Raw genomic sequence first — 17,769 nt, 5'->3', positions numbered from 1 at the left:
ATTTTTGGTTTGGAGAAGAATGTAGTTCCTGTTCCGCAAACATGGAGATTTCACAATCTTCTTACTCGGTACATGTCGGACAAGTTGTTGGTTTAAATAATTTTAAAGATTAAAGGATGTTTTATATTATATTGTTGCCCCTCGACTATAAGGTAGATCACGTCAATACAGTTAAAGTGATGTTACTCCATTTTGCCGCCTAACTTGCTTATTGTCGGATGTTGTGTTGATGTGATTTCATTTGATGTCTTTGTGTTTGTGCGACTTGTTCACAAACAGAAGCAGTTTCTCCATCAGAGTTAGTTTAGTTTAGTCTGTTACTCCTGCTACAGTTCCCTGCAGGTTTGTGTTGAGCTCTTTCAGCTCCTGTTGGATGCAGACTTTATAAAATCAACCTGCACACAACCACACTGGTAACACTACTACCCCCCCCTACCCAGTTTTATCCACGTCTCCACTGATGTCTCCGTATTTGTTTCCAAACATACGTTAGTATCCGTCTCCAGCTCAGCTGTCTGTTAGCGGCTTTAATATTGTGTGCAGACAACAAACTGTCGCTTCCACCTGCGCTGTTGTTGCATAAATATGTGTCGGGCCAAAATATATTTGCCCTGATGCAGTATTGCAGTTTTGTGTGTCCAGTTTCATTTCATGTTTCTCTGCCCAGTGGAAACAGTTTCTCGTGGGTAAACACAGCAGCGGTTTTGTGCAGCGTATGATTCTGAGCTGCAGGTCCGATGCACACGAGAGGAATTTCACTCTTAAAGAATCGTGAAAATGTTCGAGGCAAACATAACGACCTCAGACTTAATTAATTATTAATATTATTGTCATGAGAACGCACACAATAGACACAACGTAGGAACATAACCTCTAAAAGCAGTAAAGCACAGATAAAATAACATCAGAACTACGTCATGAACACTGACAAATACAAATTGTTGTCATCAATGCATTTAAGCCGAGGTGAGTTGTGTTGTTTCGCTGTCACAGGCAACAACAGGGTTTTTAACACTACAATAACAATGCACTGTGTTTTGGGGCCTTTTTCTCAAGTGTAATTAGAGTCATTACACTGTAAAAACAATGTTATCACATTTAATGGAGCGGTGACTTTTTCTGACAGTCATCTCCAGGTTGGAGGAATTGTTTACGAGGCTGCGCCTGCAGCGACATGTTTGCAACAGGCGAAACGTGAAAGTTGTGTTACAAGCTCCATAAAGTTAATTCAACTTTTAAACAGTCTTTAATTATGTGAGGATTGTTTGATGCAAGTAAACTTTAAGCAAAGCTTTTTAATACCTCAGTGCAGAACATTACTACAAATCTACAAAGTGCCACTAAATTCTATCAGATCTGATCTCCAGTCTATTGTTAATTATTAAAGAGGCAACAAGCTCACCTGAGTCCTCCCCCCCTCCCTCACCCATCCACCCACAGATATCTGATCTATGGCAGGAATGTAAGAACGCGCCACGCTGACCGGGATTAAAACCTCTGAGCAAAGCGACTTCATTAAAGCTGTAGTTTAGTCTAATTTGCTAATTACAGGGCTTGTTCTGCCTCTGTTTCTGGAGCCAGGGTTTGTCTTTGTGTTGCCGTGTGATTACATGTATGAACACGCTGCAACTTCTATGAAGGCTTATGGGCTTTCAGTGCTGTGGACGCTTAATGTCCTCAATGGGGGGGTTTACTTGTATGTTGAGTTTTTGTTTAACTGAGCTCTTACACCATCAGGGGATCGAACTTTAAACCTCACACGGTCCAATGAGATTCTTTGAGCTTGGTCCGTGGATTCCAATGAGACGTTTTCACTGCAGGTTTCAGTTTTATTTGGTTATTTGATGAAATAAAAACATAGAACATTCGCTATTGTCAACAGAGACTGTGATTGGTCAAACGTGTGTGTGTCAGAACTTTGCATTTTATTCTTATCAGTCACAACTCGATGTAGAAAAGGATAAACAACCTACTTCCTGTTACAGGTGCTATTTACGTCTAAAATTGTGTTTTAGTACTGATGTGGCTTTTACTTACGTTAACGGACTAAAATTCCACCTCATTCCTGTACAAGGCTGCAGTGTGGGTCTGTGTGTCTGTGTGTGTTGTGTGCTCTCGGCTGTGTGTAGCTATGTGTGAACACAGGCCGCCCTCCCTGCTCTCCCAGGTCATTAGACGTGTGTCAGTGAACAGAGAGCTGATCAAAGTGTTGCGTGGCGGTGGGCTGGCGGGCCGGACGGCCGCGGACCGCTCTCTAATTGGCTGGGGAGGAAACGTGTAATGAAAGGCTATTAGCCCGGCCTGGAAACCTCGGAGCAGCGAGGCGCACTCCAACAGAAATTGCTTTTTGGTTAATGGACAGTTTTTCTCCCTTCTCCTTCCTCCTCTTTCATCCTCTTTTTGGACTTTCTGAAAATAAAACCAACTCTTTCTGTAAAAAGATCTCAGATTTATTTCTCCCCTTTATTTTTATTCTTTACAGAGTTGAGTGACAGAAAATATGAATTACAGTCTCTTTCCTTGTTTTGTGTTTTGACTACACCCCAGAAAAATAAAGAAGTCTACCTCAAGAGGCGGATTGACCTTGACCCGGTCTTTTCTGTACCGTCGTGTAAGCGGGAGCGGAGAGGAAGGTCACCTACATAACGCTGCTTTTGTCACTTCGCCAGGAGGAAGTAAAAAAAAAGAAAAGACAAAAACCCTTGAAACAGACGTGTGGGGAGAAGAGGAAGAAAGACGAGGACGGCCGCTCTTCTTCTTCTTCTTCTTTCCGTCCTTCTCGCTCCGTCTGGTCGGCTTTGTTCACCACTCTGGAGTTATATATCATTCAGGCGATGCATGAAGTTCACCTTGTCAGAGAAAGCCAACACAACCTCGCCGCCGCCGGTCACCGTGTGTGTGAGTGTGTCAGTGTGTGTGTGTGTTTCTGTCTGTGTGTGTGTGTGTGCAGGGTTCGGCCGGTCATGGAATGCATAATACAGCTCAGGTGTGAGGCAAACCTGTCATCACCCCCATTGCTGAGATTGCACATGACCCTTTTGATTCCACCTCCTTTATTTTACACTTTACCTTCTTCCCTGCTCTTTCTTTCTCCTGTTCCCTTTGACCGCGGCTACACGCATGTAATCTGCATTGATGGAAAGCTCGGCACAGATCTTCATGCACCCCCGTCTCCTCTCAGCCCCCCCGCAGTGAGGAAGTGCCTCTGCCAGGCTTCGCCCAGGGTGAACCAGCCCAGTACCCTCCATACACACACACTCTCTTTCTCTCATCTCCATTCAAACCCGGTCTGGATTCTCCTTCACACTCTCATTCTCACTTATCCGTGCATTTTGTCCAGGCAATCTTTGAAAAAAAATAAAGAGAAAAAGAAAATTTCATTTTTTTTAATCTGAAAGTCGTCTCCTGGTAGATTTAAAAGACATAAGGATGAAAGAGTTGCCTTTCAAATCTATACCCACTTCTTCTCATGCACACAGACAGGACGTGAAATCCGTGAAGCGCAGGGAGGCTGCACGAGAAAGAAAGAAAATCATAACCGCAAAGAACTTGCATCACTTTGATGACGCCTGATATGATGCATGTTATGAATTTGCACCAGAAAAACGGCTGCGATTCAAGCCGAGAGGATGGAGCGTTATTGATTGTGCGAAGTTCAGCGAGACAAAGATCAAAACTTCTCAGTTACGGAGACTAAGGAAAAAATAAATAAACTGTTTGAGCCTCTGATGATGGAAATGTGCTTTATCCCAAAGCTTTGCTCCAAAGAGAAATATTACAAAATGACTGAATGGACGGCCATGAGGTTCACGTCCTTTGTCCCACACACATGAACTACAAGTGTACTTAACTGAGTTTTAATGGAGCGTCGGAAATTTACAGAATATCTGTGGCTCCTCTAAAGAACATCTCAAAAACAAAAGAGCTATTATACCCTCAACAGGCGATTTTCACACTCTGGGCTGTCGCTATTAACAAAAATCAACAAATTTAATGCAACACATAATTATTGTTCAAATAAGTTGTGGCGTTGTTGTTTATTTTACTGAAAGGTCAAGAGGGAGGTCAACAGGTCAAGCTGATGGTGAGCGCCCCCTCCTGGGCCACGAGGTTAAATACTTGGGACGATCTTAAGGATAACACTTTACCACAATGACAAAATAATCGGCAAAATTCATTATAATAAACTCACAATAATCGTTAATTTACTTATTATTACATGAATTAAACCCCATTGATAAATAAATCCTAGATCTGTACCAACGTTTTTATTTTTCTTAACCCAATCCTCCCTCCAGATTTTGTGGAAATCCATCCTGAAGTTCCTACAGCGGGTGAAAATCCATAAGAAGCACAAACAAAAGATTAAAAGAAACGAACTTGATGTTCACTGACGTATTCGAACATTCATTCCTCGAGACGAAAAACTCCAAACTTATATCTTTCCTGCTACACAACCGCTTCACACTTTGTCATCAGGGCTTTATGATTGAGCGAGGACATCTCGAGCAGCCTCTCCTCCGCAGCCCCCCCGCCCCGACAGCTTTAAGCAAACACACAATCACGAGCCCATATGATGCAAGTACAGTGAGGCCCCCGCACAAACAGCCTGACAATAACACCGGCGCTTCTCCTTCAGAAATGGAGCCAGCGAGGCCTTTTCAGATGGAAATATGTTTGTGTGTCATCCCGCCGCACAAAAGGAGGGAGGGAGGGGAGGGGTACGAGAGCGGGGGTCCGACCAGTGATTACCTCTTAAATACATATGGATGCAGCCCCCCCCTTTGAATGGCGGCCTATTGAGCGGGAGATTGGGTTAAATTAGATGTTAATCATTTCCGTTCTCCTGTTGGTGAAGCGATAAGAGCTTCAGGACCACCCCTCTGCGAGAGATAAAAAAAAAAACTCTCTACCACCCCCCCTACACACACACACACACCTCGTTCCCTTCTCTTTTTTATGCTAATGCAGGGAGTGTGCCTCCCCATTTAGATATTTTGACTCACTCTCTGTGTCCCTCAGAGAAACGCCGATCGCTCGCTCGCTGCATTTAATAACAAAGAGGGAGATAAGTTGTGCAGCTCAGACTGAAAGCAGCCTGGAAACACATTTACTTTTTTTTTTCTGCAAGGTTGAAATAGTCCAAGTTAAACCCGTGTGGGGGGAGGTAAAAAAAAAAAAAAAATCATAACCAACCCCCCCTCTCTTATTCAAAGAAGGGAGAAAATAAGACGGCGCTGAAAAGTGTTGTGTGAAATCCTTCAACTTGTGAAAGAGCGGCGGACAGAGATGAGCGGGATTGTGCAGCGGGATCCTGTTCACTCATTCAGGACTGATGCACAATCCAGAGCTCCCGCCCGGGCAATGACATATTTATGCATCGGGGGGACGAACAAGCACATTCTGACTACATTGTGCAGCCGAATATAAAGTCATTATATTAGTCTCCAAACATGGGTGTGGCCCGGCGGAGCCGCGGCAGATATGGAACGTGGGATTATAAGACATCATTACACCCCGGGAGATGAACTAAGAGTATGTTCCTTCTGACTCACAATAGCGTCTCTGTCGCTAATATTCTTCTAGTCCACAAAAGACAAAATTGTCACATTTCAAACCCCCCTGCACTTGAAATTCTGACATTTTATTTTGCACGAGTGTCTAATGACGTTTTGTTGTGTTGTCTCCAGATCGGATGGAAAGAAGAAGACACCACGAGCTCCATTGGAAGTTCCGCTGACGGACTTTTCCGCCCGTGCAGCAGGTGGCAACGTGCGCGGTGGGAAAGAGACTTGAAAGGTTGGCGCTGGTCTTTTAAGGGCGACTGTTGCAACACAGGCTCCGACTGAACGAGGGCGAAACCGCAGATGAAACCGTGTGTGAAGACACAGGTGCACAGCAAAAGTCATCGCACCCCGCGGGCCTCCCTCCGCTTCTTCTTCTGCTTCAAGCTGCTGCGTGTTGTGTTTTGTCATCAATAATTCATCGCCACATTACCTCTGAGACACGAGCTTAATTACTGTAAACAAAGCAACGGTTTACCAAAAGATTAACAGACGGAACAGTGGGAGCTTTTTATTTTTTTTGTGCAGTTTTGGCAATTAGGTCACATTTTTTAGGTGGGAAAGTTGATTTATGTGCACAAAATGAATAGAGAAGAGCTCCTGTTCCAGAGAAGAAGAACAAACTGTAGAAACACAGATTTGCTCGATAGCACAAAACATTTGATTCCACAGAAACGTACCAACGGTGAAACTTCAAGGCAAGAAAAAGAAGATAAACTTGATTTAGTTAATTTACAATAAATTTCTCCGAATCTAATTGATTCGTCTTCAACTATCTTAAAAGTTGATTGCAGTAATTTTACAAGCAAAAAAATATGAATATTTGATGTCAAATGGCAGAATTTGACTCTTTTTCTACAGTATTGAAACAATATTGGTGGATTTTTACATAACATTTTATCACAAAGGTTTTAATTATTGGACTAATTTATGAATTGAGATAAAAGAAGTGGCAGATGACTCATGAACATAAACAAATCTTAAATATTCAGCAACATATACAAGGATTTAAATTGAACTTCTTACTTTCCCGGTGTAAATAATCAAGTTAAAGTACGAGTAGTAGCGATGTGACACTTTATATTTACATCACAAAACATATTGAACTTTTTCCTTTGCATTTATTTGACAGCTGATTTCAGGGATTAAGATTTTAAAAACAAAACCAAATCACCTTTTACATTGTAAATTCATTATTAAAGATTTAAAAAAAATGTGAAATGTTTAAAAATGGTTTTCTCCAGATTCTGCTGATGTCACTGAAATGAGTAAACATTTAAAGGAACAACATTTAATTTGAAGGTTTTGTCACATTAGGAGTAAAAAACGTGAGAGGAGCAAGGAACTGAAAAAAAATTCAAAGTCACGATTCAGTTTGTTTACGGTAATTACACACACACATCACGACTAATTTGACAATGATGCATCACCACACAGAGTTCCCTCATTGTCTCCCATCCAGATTTCTCCCTGTGAGTAAGTGTGTGTGAGAGTGTGTGTGTGTGTGTGTTTCCCCTCCACCAGCTCTTTTCTCTGTGACTTCATGCTCCCCAGTTTGACTGTTTCAGGTCAGAGGAAGAGAGATAAGAAGAAGTGATTTTTCTTACCTTGGTCACCACCACCACCTCCTCCTCCTCCTCCTCCACCTCTCCACCACCATCCCTCGCTCCACTCCCAGCCCTCAGACAGCCGGAGTGACAGGCCTGCTGCGTAAGCCTTTATTTACATTCGCCGTAATACTACAGGTGATCAAAACAACATGGTCGTCTCCCACGATTAGCCCGCTAAATGCTAGATGTGTTATGACAAGCTGACTCCCACTCCCACCCAACACACACACACACTTATCCTCTATCTCACAGGCCAAGGTGTTATCTGGATGTGTGTGTGTCTGTGTGTGTCATGGGCCTTTGAGTATAATCTAATGTATTTTAAAGAATCCTACGTATCTCAACGGTAAATTACGGCTTAATTTCTTCCTATTTTAGCTAAAAATCACTGATAGGAACAAGCTGCCTCGTGTGAGTCACTTAAGCTTCTTATGAGCAGTTTCATCTGAGTTGAAATATAATTTTTCTAAACTGTTGATCCGCTCGAAAACGACACATTTAGACGCGGAGGAAATACGATGCCTATCCTTCATTTATTTCTCTCTCTCCGCTGTTGGAATGAATCGTATTGATCAGTGTTTCATTTCAACAAAAAAACAAAAAAACCTTTTCATGTCGCTCGCTCAGAAACAAAAACTAAAAAAACTAAAAGAACGAATGAGCGAAATTAAAGGAAAAATAAAGACCCAATAAAGAAGGACACTTCTGAGGCTCGTATGACAAGATACCGAATTTCAATTTGAGTTTGCGGAGGCGTGGAGGAGAAAGGCGGTGTTGTGAGCCTTTGATACCCTGACGAACAGAGTCCTTCCCCAGCTGTGCCGGCTAATTTGTTCCCTCGGTCCTATCTCGCCCCCTCCCAGGCTCCGTTTAGCATTATTAATCAAATTACACCCACTAAACTTTCTTTTTCTTGTGTTATTGAAATTGTCTTCCCCTCTTTTTTTCCTTTCCTCTACTTTCTTCTCGAGCATGTCTCTTCATGTCCCCTCTCACTGCCGGTGGAGGCTAAGTTGGGGAAAGGAGTGAAAAGCGGAGGACTTGCCATTCAGAAACAGTGGCATCAGGTTAATGATTTAATTTTTTCAATTAAGATAAAGAAACACTCTCCCTCCTGACCTGCGGGGCGGCACTGCACATCAAAGCGCCACCGCTCTTAATTGTTTTTGTACTCAAGAATAAAAATTTCAAAAAGACTTGGGCGTGTGTTGTGCGGGCCCGTGCGCTTTGTGCACACGCGTGGTTGTGTGTTAGCGTGCTCCGCCGCCATCTCCACCCAACAGGGGCTCGATGGTTTGAATCCGCCCGTTCCCTCCTCAGCATTAGTGCGTGATACGCCATTTACACCAGCGCTCGCAGCTCGCCCTCAGCACCTCCCTGCACGTATAGGACATCAGCGTCGTGCAGTTCAAAGTTCTCGCCCATACGTTCAATTAAAAACAACCTTATTAAAACCATTTATAAGCTGGAACAGTGCTCTGCCTATCACGCCGCGGTATCTCCCGCCCCTCCGCGCCGCCGCCACCCCGGCGCCCAGCTTTGTCTCTGGCGCCGGGGAAGTTGATGGCCACTCTCGTGTATGAAATTACCTTTTTGCCAGATGAAAGTCATTAGGAAAACCATTTGAATATGCTAATTCTGGCTAGATTAAAAGCTGCTGATGAGTGTGGATGTGGAGCGGAGGAGGGAGAAGAGCGGGACGCACACTTTTTTATTATGAATGCATTATATTTCATGAACTCTTTTCCCTTTCGAATTCCAGGTTCGCTTTCGCACAAACAAGATGAGAGGAAGCGTTTTCAGCGACGGGATCAAACCGAGTAAACACTTTTTAATATCTGTCAGCAGTTGTCAATCATTTATCTGCGCACAGATTGACGCAGTTACAGTCACTCACTCCATGTTAATTTCTGCAGCATTTTCCCCTGAATGTTTACTCGGCTGTAAACACACATACAATGGGATCCATCTCCCACAGACGCCCTGTGTTTCATGTGCTGACCACGAGGATGATGGTGTCGTTTTGGTCACCGTTCAAACCCCGGTGATGCAGCGGTACAGGGGAGCAGCGGGTACAGTGGTGTGACTCATATGAAAGATGATGTGTGCTACAGGGAGCAGTCACTCGCAGCTCTCTCGGTGTGTAGCCTAGCATTGCCCCCTACTGAAACCTGACTCCTTCATCCACTCGCTCTCCTCTGCTTCTTTCCTTTCTCCTCCACATCGCCCAGTTCTCTTTTCACACTCTTCTTCATTATTAATTTTTACGAGGAAGATGTAGATTTTTCACCCATCAGGCCTGGATGAAGTTGATAAATAAATAAATAATTTAATAATTAAATGATGTGGACTGGGGGGAGGGCATTGTTCCAGAGTTCAGGAGGTGAACGGCAGAGAAGACACAAGCATGTTCTCCCTCTTTCTTTTTCTCTCTCTCTCTCACTCCATCACACACACACACACACACACACACACACACACACACACACACACACACACACACACACACACACACACACACACACACACACACACACACACACACACACACACACACACACACACACACACACACACACACACACACACACACACACACACACACAGTTTCCTGTGATGACCGTGGCCGAGCTGCGTCAGGGCGTGGCAGAGGAAAGGAAGTGTTGACATTCCCTGGATAATTACAGCATTTCACCGAGGGACAGGTCACAGACATTGCTGTCTCTCTCTCTCTCCCTCACTCCCTCCCTCCGTCTCCCCTCCTCTCTCACTTGTAACCACCACTAATACCCTGCACGCCGGTAACCCAATACGACGCCTCCAGCCGTGTTTGAGGAAGCAGATATGACCGTTCTCCTCGTGTTTAACTTCCACAATCGAACATCACTTGAAACAAGATAGTGAAATATTCTGTTCCAGTGTGAAAGTGCAGATTCTCTCGCAGCCTCGATCTCGGCGGCTCTCGCAGCATCTCGGATGAAATCCTTGACGTCCAAATTGATGAGATTGTACGTGTCTGAGAGTGTAAGTGTGTGTGTGTGTTGTCGGAGTCGGGGCGGCTCCCAGGGCTTTTGGGAGGCAGTGGCTGGTGCTGGTTAAATCCTCAAAGTGGCCTGGCCGCGTCTTGCCAAAGCTGCCCGCCTCAGTCCAGAAGTAATCCACAGCAAATTCCTTCAGCCTCAGTATCACAGGCCTGCGCTGCGGAGAGACGCGTTGCCAGGGGACTCGGGGGTTGTGCGTGTAAACGTGTGTGTGTGTGTGTGTGTGTGTGTAGTCGTCTTCCTGATTCAGAGCATGAACAGCGTGACAGGGTGAATGTGTGTGCATGTTTGCTGGTACGTATAGTGCAGCATGTACTTGCTCGTTGTGTGTGTACAGTATGTGCGTTTGTCGGTGTGTCGGGAGCCAGCTGACATTCAGACTTGCTTTCTTGCCTCTCCTCCTGGCCGCTCTCCCAGCCGGCGGTTTGTTGGCGGCTCGGGAGAAGGAGGCGGCTCTCCACCCGCCTGGTTTAACATCCCCGTGTGCTTGTCCCCCCGGTGATGAAACATCGGTTTCTTTACGAGGGGGTTAACGGACATGGGGAGGAGAGCGAGAGCCGATCTGTTCAAGAGTCGTTTCACAAATTCACAAGCAACAGACATCACTCGCTTTCTTCTTCTTCTTCTTCTTCTTTCTCTCTCTCCGTCACCTGTAACACAACTCCTTTTCTCTGCATGGCTTGTCTTGCCAGTGCAGATTCTGTTCTGCCTCCGTGGCAGATATCAAACTTGGGAGTCTGACTGGAAAGTGTTTGATGGACAGCGAAGTGCAGGACGGGCCAAGACCCGAGTCTTCAGTTTACATACGTGTCATGCATGTTCAACATCAACTGAAACAGAGACGGGACTTTCACCAGCTCGTGTGACGGCAACGAGAAGATGAAAAAAGCTTTTTGCAGAAGTTTTTTTAAACTGGTTTAAAACTTTTGTTAGAAGTTAGTTTCCTCCAACAAGGAGGTTGTGTTTTCACCTCTTTGTTTGTTTGTTCGTCTGCAAGATTAATAAAAAAGTACCAAATGGATTTCCATGAAACGTCATGCAGAGAGAGAAAGAGAATTGCTTTCGGGACAAAGAGGCAGATGCAGGAATTTCTTTCCAGGTTCTTTAACATTGAGATAAGAAGTTTTTTAACATTTTTAGCAGTCCATTATTCATGGATATTGATGTAGGGAAATTTAAGAACGCCTTTCTGCAAGTGTCTCATTTTAGTTATTTTAGAAACTGATTAAAAAAGAGTTTCAAACTTTTTTTTAGAGCATATTTGGATCATAACTTTGCAGATAGTTTCTACGGATAAATCATAAAAACATTCGACATTGATGAGGTTGTGTTTCCATCTATTCATCATCAAAATGTTGGGGATTATCCTTCAAACACAAGAATAGTATGAGGCTGAGCACATAGCTCCATCTAACACTCTGCTTACATTCACCAAACCAGCCCCTGATTATATTTACATCAAGATCCATGAAAGTTTTCTGAGAAATCAGTGAAAATGTTGAAGGACATTAAAAGTCGCTTGAACAAAGTCTTTGTCCGGATCCGCACCAAACTTCTATGATATCTCTCTTGACCCATGTTTCATGCTTTCAATTTCAACTTTATTATCCTCGAAGAAAGAAAAAACATTCAAATACATAAATACATCAAACAACAACGACAGGAAAAAAGGTGAGACACAAGTTCTGTATAAAACCTGTTCGGTAGTTTTTGTGAAACGATGCAGACAAACAAACACCAAATAAAAGGCGTTAACGTGAACTTATTAATTAGCTTTTCATTGATGTAAATCCACCGCTGACCTCCTGCTTTCCTCCAGCGTCACGTCAAACCCTCCTGACCTCCTCCTGGTCACTCGTCCTACACGTGGAGTCCGTAGAGTCGTATCCAGAAGCGACGGAGCAGGTTTACGACTCCTCTCTCTTTCTCTCTCTCTCTAGTGTCAGCAGCGAAACAGCAGAGCACAATGTAATAAAGTGACTGGTGACATTTAATGAGTTGTCACTGGGTTTCTTCATCTCTTCCTCTCTCTGTTGGACTTAAGCCGTTTGGTGGAAAAGAAAATCTTTGAAGTTAAAAACAAGCAACCTGGACATTAGTGAATCCTATTTAGAAGGGCCTGGATGAGAAAGCCTTAAAGACACGAGGAAAGCAACACTCGGGCGCATGTGCTTTTTAATGTTCACAGCATCCCGGCGCCTTTCATGTCCACGCTATCTGGAATTAATTGCTTTTTCAAAGTCGGTCTGTTGGTGTTGGTGTGCACGGAGGAACATGTGTGTGTGTGTTTGATTGTGAGTGTGCACGTTCTCCTGTATTTGTTTACCTTTTTTTTGTGTTGTTGTTGCATTCTGTAAATGCACAGGAAACGCTTTTGTACACTGGAGTGTGTGTCTGCGTATTTACACGCCGCTTTTCTGTCGTGTAACCGGATCGCGTTTTAGTGCTTGGACCAATTTCCCATTCCTGTATTTGATGTAAATGACCAAATCCTCTAGACTTCCCGTTTGAATTGTCAGGTCATATAAGCGGCTGAACGACCGCAGCACCTCGCGACAGTCCCTCCGGGAGGCCGAGTCAGCAATCAAACGTCTGAGGAGCTAAAAAGGGAACAACTTCAACCCAAACACAGTCTGGTAAGAACCAGAGAACCCCGCGCTGCTCCCTCAGACGCTCCGTTTTCACCATTTTTGTATAAAATGTCAACTAATGCAGTGTGGGCTGGCGCCAGCAGTGTGTATGGCTGTACGTTGGTACTGTCGGTAATGTGTTTATATAACATCCCTCACATTCCACGCTAAGAGCCTTCAACTCTCCCAAGTTCATTCAAGCAGGACACACACACACACACACACAGTCTGAGCGCATATGCACGGGAAACTACACAGAGCACATTCAAACACACTTTAAAGTCAGACAGACACACACACACGCTCCCATTCTCAAATATCCATCGTGGCATTACAGAGGGGATCCCAACACGCAACAGCAGAGCTCTGGGCTGCAGAGGACAGAGTCGTTTAGTTTCTGAAGACATCCATCATCGGCAGGCCGGCCGTCAGAGCCCGGCGCTCTGGGCCTCACTCTCTGATAGCATTACTGCTGGTCTGCTCACGCTGTCACTGAAGGGCAGCGAGGAGGGAAGGCTGCAGCCCGGTTAAAGAGATTTACTCCGACTAGCATTAAATACGGAGGGTGAGTCGAGTTAAACTGGAGTTACTCCTTTATCCAGAGAGGGAGAGTGTTAGTGGCTCTGGTGTGCTGGTCACATGTTTTGTTTTAGTTTTAACTGATGATTTTCTGTTGTCTGGATTCAATGCTGATTTAAGTTTTGCAGAATTAAAGAAAATTAGTTTAGTGAGACACGAAATGAACAAACACACGTCGTCTACTCATTCATCTTCCATCAAGTAACTAAACAACAAGTAGGATTACTTCTGTCTTTACTCGACATGTGAAGCACAGCCGGGTTCTATGAGCTGTAATATTTAATGTTCAAGTTATGATGTAAAGTGTGATTCAGCGGCCTTGTAGAAAAAACATATTCAAAGTGAATACGTTACTTACCGACCAGAGAGAGGAGGTTTCTTTATTTACGTATCAATGTCAGAACTGGATCCAGATTTGTAATAAAAAAAGACTAAAATCAAAGATTAATATTCAGTCAAACGTCTCAATGTTTTGCTGGTATTTCAGTTTCGTTGTTTTCCAGTTTGCTTACAGGACCCCGACGCTCGGGTGCTTTCAGATGTTCAGCCAACCAGAGGAAAGTGGACTTTTAAGGAGGCCTGAGCTAATATTGCTTCAATCAGAGGCTACAACAGGAAGTCTGACATTTCTGAACAGCGACACATTTAAACGTTTGTCCCAGAATAAAAAACATTAGAGCTAAAAATGAACATAATACGTCTCCTTTAAGTGATTTGTGGTCACACCACAGCCTGAACCACTCAGATGGGGAGAGAATTATTTTGCAGATTTCGCCACAGCCAACAGAAAACCAAGAGGGCAGATGTTTATCACACGCGTCACATCTCCGGCATCTCACTCTCTGTTTTCTCCAGCGTTCCCAACAGTGCACGGACCCGTGTAAACAAAGCCTGTGATGGCATGTCTGCCAGAGGTGTGGAGCCGAGCTGGTTCGAGAGCCACGGCTCTTTGTGGCGCTGCCAGCCTCCGAGACTCTTTGCCATCCTGCCAAATTCCTCCTGCCGAACACTCGCCACCCTTCCCTTATCCTTTCCCGCTCCCTTCCTCCTCAGCCGCTCTCGGCTCCATCTGTTGCGCTGGAATCGACTCCTTCGTTGTCCTCGGTGCATTTTTTTCTCCGCCATCTTGTTCCTCGCGGTTCTGCGCCCGGAGGCAGATGTCACCGACTTCCCCCAAAAGTGGAAGCAAAACAGGAAACGACAACCTCTGCCACCTCCTCCGGGATAATCCCCGACTCAGACAAACTTTAACTGAAAAATGTTTATTTTTCCAAAGTGTATAAATATTTTTCAATAACCTGTCGCCATTTTCTTCCCCTTTAATTCCCCATTGAGCCGTCGTGCTGATAAATAAAATAGAGCGGTTGACAATGGGGGACGTCAGAAAGCGCACGTGGAGGTGGAGGTTTGGGGGGGGGGCGAGGCGAGTCAAAAGGCATTGAGTTCCCTCAGCCATTGTGTGTGTTGACACCCTAATCCGCCACAGCAGCCATGCAGGTGTTGTGCAGCATTCAGGTCTTTGAGGCAGCTTTCAGCGCGCGCCGTGGCACCTCTGTATTCACCCTGATGTCTCTACAAGGAAACAGTGGATCAGTGTTTCAGCGACTCACCGTCAGCTGTCACACAGCCACTGTGAGAAGCACATTTACAGCACAAAGATCCCCTTAGACTGTCTTTGTGTCAGCATTGTGCCGCAGCCTCTTTCTCACCCGCCATAATGACGACTGATTAAATCCCGGCGAGCTGCCTGGAATGCTAGGTGTCAGTCGAGCAGGGCACAGGTAAGCCCCTCCGCCGGCAGCGCACAAGGGGAAGGGAAGGAAGGGCGGAGCCGCGAGAGTGAAGTATTTCTGATGAAGGGTTTTTATCGTGGCGCCGAGGTGTCAACTACAGAGGGGGTGAGAGAGGCACATGAGGAAATATGTATCTGTTTATTCTATTATTCATAGTGTATCTTATTGTCGGCCTGACACGTTCAGAATGCGTGTCAGCCACTGGTTTGAGGTTTGTTTTTTTATTGGATCTCGGCGAGAGCTTACAAAATGGATGTGTTTACCTTTTCCCTGAAAGTGTCGCGCTGAATACCTGCGTGTCTGAGATGAGGCTTATTAAATTTGATGAGTAAAAAACGTCTTAACGCTATATCTCGCCTTTGTGTCGTCCCCGTCGGTATCTACCCGCAGCCAGGCTCTCTCCTTAGGATGCCAGCGGTGGAGGGAAAGATAAACAGGCCCGTGTTTTCCTCCTTTTACCCCCTTTTCTATCCCCTCTTTATGATACGCAGTCATATGCCCGTAGCCCCTTGATAATTGTGTAGTCAGTCAGAAATCCTGAACGGAAACTCAGAGTTTGCTGTATCTGTCTGTGTTGGGTTGACGGTGTTTTGGATTTTGGCGTTTCCTCCTTTCTTCTGAAGGTTGGGTGACGGATGTTTGAAGGTTTGATCTTACACGTCGCGTCTGAATACGTGGAATCAAAGGAACATGCAAAGGAAAGTGAGCAGACAGGTTTGTATTTATGAGCAAACGGACTCTGGAGGAAAACACACCCTGGCTTTTATTCTGCTGCGCAAATGGATCCAAGCTCATATACTGTTGTATGATTATTCCTCAAATCAACAGCTCTATATGCTTATCATTGTTGTAAGATGGGAAAATATCCGAAATCTGCTCAGCATAAACACTTGATGCTTTGAAGTGACGTTCTTTAAAAGGTTATTGTGCTCAAAACGATAGAAAGTACATATAAAGAGAATATATCATGACGATTTTTGACAGGTTGACATATCAGGGATCCACAGGACTTCAAAAAAGAGTTTTTCCATACGTACGTTCTTTTGCGTTTTAGCAGTAGACGTTTAAGTCGTCAGATGACAGGAAACAAGGCCGTTCATGCTCAGCACCGTCACCATCAGATCTCCAAGGGCCCCTGATTTATTTGGTTCTAGAACTAAGAAAAGAAATTATCCTCAAGGAAGTCCGCAAAACAGCTCCTGTAGGAGTTGAGTAAAATTATAAAATATTTAGATGATAAAAGAAAAATAAATCAGTAGTTTGGGAGCCGTTTACTGTTCGTACTGTTTGAATACTGCATATTATCTGGATACCTGAAGTAAGTTATATTGTGAACTCGAGGTACTAGACTTAAAATAAACCTGAGAGAATTGAAGGATTTAAAGTCCTCTAATTGTTGGGAGAAGTAAACATCAATTTATTCCTCGACTCTTCAGGGGATGGACGGGTCACTCCTTTATTTTCCAGCCTCGACTTTGTCATTTACTCGTACAAAGAATAAATAAGGATTTCTACAAACAAATCATTCCTGCAGCTTTCAAAAAAAGATTTAAGGTTTATGCGTCGTCTGATTCCTACAGAGAGACGTGAGTCCACACAGTGAATCTAAGAAGCTTAAGCTCCGCAGATTTCTTGATCAATTTACAGCCTTGCGGTTAAGTTTTTGCCGCACGATGTGAGAAAAGTTGGACACAATGGACCAACAGTGAATTAGGACGCAAACTTTTTGTTATTCAAAGCTAAATCCAAGGGCGTTCAGACAGAGAGACAAAGTTAGCCGCGGAGAGAGGGAGAGGGAGATCTGTGCTGTGTCAGCACTGTGCTTAAACCAACTCCAAAGATTAATCACAGGAAAACACATACAGCACATACACACAAGCGCTCGCTTTCACACACACACACACACACACATACACACACGCATGCACACAAACAGACGCACACGCAGGCACATACCCACAGTTGTATATCTTGCATTCCCAGCAGTTCAAAGTGTGGTTGGTTTGAAACAGATTAAAAACTGTCTATGAAGTGATGCATTGCAATTGTCATAGCAAGGGTGGGAGAGATCTTTTTTGCATAAAAATCCCCTCTTTCTTCCCACCGCTATCAGCAGAGAGATGGAGAACTCACTAATCCTGCTGTGGTCGCATTTGCATCGGTGGCAAATAAACAAAAGCACACCATTTTTCATCTCCAGCCTCTATATTAAAAAGGAGACGTGGGGGTGAGGGAGAGGGGGAGGACGGAGGGAATGAGAATGAGAGGGGGGAGGTGGAGGGGGGGGGGGGAAGGGAGAGGGCACCCAGGCAGACCCTTTGGTGTCAGGAGATATGCCGGCTGATGTTTGGTCTTGGTAAATGGAAACCACTGTGGCGTGTTCGCCGCATCCGTCCCTCCTTTCCAATTCCAGATGTGCGAGAGGAAGAGGTGATAGATGTGCATACAGGTGGGGGGAGGAGGAGGATGAGGAGGAGGAGGGGTGATGAAGATTAGATACAAGAGGACTTCACCTGACACACAGAAGAAGAAGAAAATATTGAAGTATTGAA

This window comes from Limanda limanda, chromosome 1 (genome assembly GCF_963576545.1).
Source record: "Limanda limanda chromosome 1, fLimLim1.1, whole genome shotgun sequence".
Classification (NCBI taxonomy): Eukaryota; Metazoa; Chordata; class Actinopteri; order Pleuronectiformes; family Pleuronectidae; genus Limanda; species Limanda limanda.
The sequence above is the reverse complement of the archived record's forward strand: the minus strand, read 5'-3'. Positions refer to the sequence as shown.